Raw genomic sequence first — 5,137 nt, 5'->3', positions numbered from 1 at the left:
GTACAGGTTGAAAAGGTATGGAGACAGGACACATCCCTGGCATATGCCCTTCCCAATTTTGAACCATGCAGTGTTACGTTACTCTGTTCTGATGACTGCCTCCTGGTCCAAGTATAGGTTTCTCATTAGCATGATCAAGTGTTCTGGTATTCCCATTCTTCTCAGAGTCAGCCAGTTTGTTATGATCCACACAGTCAAAAGCCTTCGCATAATAAATGAAACACAGATAGACGTTCCTCTGGTATTCCCTGCTTTCAGCTAAGATCCGTCTATCATTAGCTACAATATCCCTAGTACCATGACCCCTTCTAAACCCAGCCTGGACTTCCGGCAGTTCTCTGCTAATGTGTTGTTCCAGTTGTTTTGGGATATTCTTCAGTAGAATCTTGCTTGCATGTGAAATTAATGATATTGTTCTATAATTTCCACACTCTGTTGGGTCACCCTTCTTTGGGATGGGAACAAATACAGATTCTCTTCCAGTCAGTTGGCTAAGGGGCTGTTCTCCAGATTTCTTCGCATAACTTGGCGAGCATATCCAGGGCAGCATCTGTTAGCTGAAATATGTCAATTGGTATATCGTCTATTCCTGGGGCCTTATGTAAACCTATGTACAATAATAATAGTTATTCATAATATCCTTTTTTGGATATACATTTACTGGATTCTTTTTATTTAAAATGCAACACACATCCTATAGCTGGCATGTCATAAATTTGGTTACAAGTCACAGTTGTCCCATGTACTACAAAGCAAATTATTGATGTTCACCAGCAAATGCTTCAAATCTTCTTTCAGAGGAAATCCTTTAAAACTCTATATGATTTTCCAATCACTACTAAATGATTTCACACTTCAATTCAAATACACATTAATTATTTATTTATCTCTTAAAACATAGTTTGAGAGATCTGGTGGCTGAGTAGTTAGGAGCTTCAATTCCAACTCAAAGTCACATGGTTCAAAATAACCAGATGCTCCATGAAAGAAATATGGGAAATATCCTTCTGTACAATTTATGGTCTCTGAACAGCTCTGAGTCTGTTCTGACTCAACAGAACATAACAACAACAATGCATTTTTCTTCAGGCCTGATTCCTCAGTGCTGTATTTGCACATATGCTTCTGCCAACAGTCTGAGAGCTTGTAGAGCAGAAAATTTTCCACATTGAAGCCCAAAATTTTTCAACATGAGATTTTCAGTAATATATCCTTGACCTCACTGAAGGTAATTTCCCCCTCTTTAATTCCAGAATAGTTTTTTTAGTGTGACAAGTGTTATATGTTTGAGAATAAGGGAAATAAGGACCAATAACAACTAAAGAATAGATCAAATTCTTATTTGTAAAACTGTTACATATATTATTTCATATGATCCTCACCATTAATCATAACTGAAATTTTCATGGAGGATGTCAGATAAGAATATGTATACATATCCATGAGTTAAGGAATATTTAAAAATGTACTTGAGTGCACATTTTTTATATCATGCATGTAGACACTATTATGCAGACTTAAACACATTGCAATGTTGTTGTTGTTAGGTGTTATTGAAAATATCATGACTCATAGGAGTCCTATGAACAACAAATAGAACTCTATCCTTTCCCACATCATCTCCACACGACCTCCACCATGCTCAAGCCCTTTGCTGTAGCAAATATTTTGATTTATCTTATTGAGGATCTTCCTCTATTTCACTGACCATATCTGCCTTTCCTCACATAATGTCTTTCTCCAAGGCCTGCTTGCTCCTGGAAACATGCCCAAAATAATTTATAGATGTCACTATTCTTTCCTCTTGCTACTCTTCCTCCAAGGCAGATCTGTTTGTTCTTTTACACATTTTATTAAATACTCTTCATCAATACAACATTTCAAAGGCCTTGATTCCTTTTCAGTCTCCATTATTCATTGTGGGAAGCCAAACTTGATACCAAATATTATATGAAAGCCCTTGTTCAGGAATTGAAGAAATTACAAATATATAAATTAGGATTTCTCTTGTGGCAGACCCTGGAATGTGAGCTGTTCTTTCCCTGCAAAACAGGAAACAGCAAGCCCCCCCCCCTACAGATGGAGTGTTACTTCTGTGAAAACAGGAAATGGCAAGGGGCCCCCTACAGAGGGAGTGTTACTTCCTGGGCTGGAATTCACCCTGAGGCATTAAGGTTTTAAATAGATTGGCTTCATTTACATTCCATTTTTTGTAACTTACTTCCTGTCGGTTTTGAATAAAAAGACAGAGAAGCTTGGCTTGAGGTCTTCAGTCGAGAACTGCTGACCCCCTGTTTTACGTTCTCTGCTCTATCTCATTCCTGGCTGTTTGTCTTTTTATTAATAATTATAAAATTATTTTATTCTTTGGGACCCTCGGTCTGCAACAATTCATTATCAGACTTCAGGTGCATAAGACGCAAGTGAATTTACTATATTGGGAGAATGCCAGTATAACCAGACAAAAATCCCATTAAATATCTACATAAAAAAACATGCCAGATGAAGCTACACAGAAAGAAAAGCTGATCCAAAGCAATCAATAACATGGCAATTATGTTGGGTGGTTCCATGGTAGCATTCTCAGATTCCCTACAAAAGATTCCAGAGCTAGCTAATATATCTCAAATGTTGCCACTACCCATCTTTCAGTGGAGTCTTGCATGTTTCTGTGATGCAGAAAAGATTTCAGCAGAGCTTTCAGTCACAGACAAAACAGACTAGTAATAAAGCCCTGGTACTTCATCTCTTTTCCAAACATATGTTGTTACATACCAGCAAATTGGACTCAACAGGAAGCTGGCCCTCCACTGGGTTTTCAGAGGCAGCAAATAACCCAAGAGGAGACTTCCCATCTTTCTCCAGAAGATCAGCTGGTGGTTTTGAACTCCATGTATACCTTTGCATTGGCAACACAATTCCTTGCCAGTAACCCACCAGAGCTTCCTACCATAGGTTCTTGATTATGTGCTACCTGAAATGTTTTCTGGTTCAAGGTCAACCAGTTCTTTCTAGTACAGTAATTCTTTATTCTTTCCATCTCATTTTGATGTTTCCTGCATCATTTAAGACTTTTCCATAGCATTCTTCGGTATTACAACCCAAGGCTGGAATTTGTTCTTCAATTCTTCCAGCTTCAGAAATGCTGAGCATGGTCATCTTTTTTGGTGGTTTGTTGTTTGTTGTTCATTTTTTAAAAAATCTAGCTCTTTGCACATTTCCTTATAATAATGTTTTTTTTTCTCAAGTTGCCCTTTGAAATATTCTGTCCAACTCTGATTACAACATTTCTTATCTTTGTTTTGATGCCTTTACATGCCAGTGTAAGTTTCAGTGTCCCTTCTTGCATCCAAATGAAGGTAGAAGTATTCTGATAAAAGAAATCTTGAATGAATGCACTAGAACTATGACAGAAAAGGTAATTTCAGAAGTGTAAATAGGAAAGAGAGAATGCAGTGTATAGGAGGAGAAGAGATTGAAGATGTTTATGGCTGAAAGAAATCATTACCTCACAAATTCAATCGCTTACACTGTTTCTTTCTTTTGTAGCCTAATTATATTCTTTCTCAAATCTTGTGCTTTCTAAATATGGCTGAGTTTTAAAGTCTGTACTCTCAAACATAATGGAGATTTGCCTCGTCAAAAAGACCTGGGATCAAACTCTTAACATGATTTTCCCCTTTCTCAATATAGTCTTTTCTTTTTTTCTTGTAGTTTTGGAAGAAAATATAATTATTTTGGAAGAAAATATAATTATTGTATGTTAATAGATTTTGAGAGATTATTGCTAAGAATGAAAAAAATAGAATACGAAGAGAAGAGATAAAAGTGGTAACTCAGGGAGCTCTGGTGGCCTAGTGGCAAGAAACTGCACTACAATTCCAGAACAGAGTGGTTCGAGGCCACCAGATACTCTGCTGGAGAAGGAGGGACAATCTCCTCCTGTACCAGTCAGATCCAATTTGATGGTACACACACACACCCAAACAAACAAACAAACAAACAAACAAAAAACCATTAAACATCAGTAATAAAAATATCATTCTTTATTTTTTTAAAAAAGTGGTAACTCAAAGGAGAATCAACAGGACATTTAAAACTGGACAATGTTTTATAGATATAAGGAGGTTCACTTTGGTAGTACTCCAAAGACTCAATGGTGTCAGTGGGGACTAGTGACTGAGAAGTTCATGTGTGGGAACTTCAATAATATTTTTATGAAAGAAGCAATGTTAATGATCCTAAAATTAGAATTTGGCATGGCTTAGAGAATTATTTATGATTACAATAGTGAAGAGTCCTTGCCGTTTAACAAGCTTCTTTCCCTCTATAATTAGGTAGTGAGGTTTTAATCAGGTCTTATAAAGACCTGGCTCTCTATGAATAGAACATCTGTATTTTCAAAGTGAGTAACAATACAAAGAGGCACACAAGACTAAGGAAATGTAAAAATTCCCTAAACCTTAATGTTTTCAATTACTTTGTAGGAAAGTTTTCAATGTTGTACTAGAAGCTTGTTAAAACATAGCTTATTACCACAATATAAACATTTCAATTTTGCTCTTATAGAATATTAAAGTATATTTAACATAATTACTTCATACTATAGGATTCCTATGAGCTGTACTCAATTTTATGGTCCCTAACAACAACACTATAGTTTCAGATATTACATTGTTGTTGTTATGTGCCATTGAGTTGCCTGCAACTCATAGAGACCCTATGTACAACAGCTCTGATGCCTGCACTATCCTCATCCACTCTCATTGACTCCTACACACCTTTCTTCCTTACCCCAGTTATTGTGTTGACCTATTTCATCAGAAGTCTTCCTCTCCTAAGCTGTCCCCCCACCCTTCTGAATATCATGTCCTTCTCTAAGGACCAGTCCCTCTTGAGTACTTATCCAAAGAATGTGAGATAGAGCTTCAAAATCCTAGCCTCCATGGAGAAAATTGGTTTGCCTCATGGTATGTCCAAGACTCTTCTCCATCTACACAACTCAAAGGCATCAGTTCTTCTTCTGTTAGTCATATCCAGCTCTCTTATGCATCACAAGTAATTGCAAAAACCATGGACTGAATCAAGTATGTTTTAGTCTCTAAATCTTTGCTTCTCAATACTCTGAAGAGGTTTC

Source organism: Elephantulus edwardii, unplaced genomic scaffold (genome assembly GCF_000299155.1).
Source record: "Elephantulus edwardii isolate Elephantulus edwardi_28Jun2011 unplaced genomic scaffold, EleEdw1.0 scaffold00059, whole genome shotgun sequence".
NCBI lineage: Eukaryota > Metazoa > Chordata > Mammalia > Macroscelidea > Macroscelididae > Elephantulus > Elephantulus edwardii.
This window is presented reverse-complemented; position numbering follows the sequence as displayed.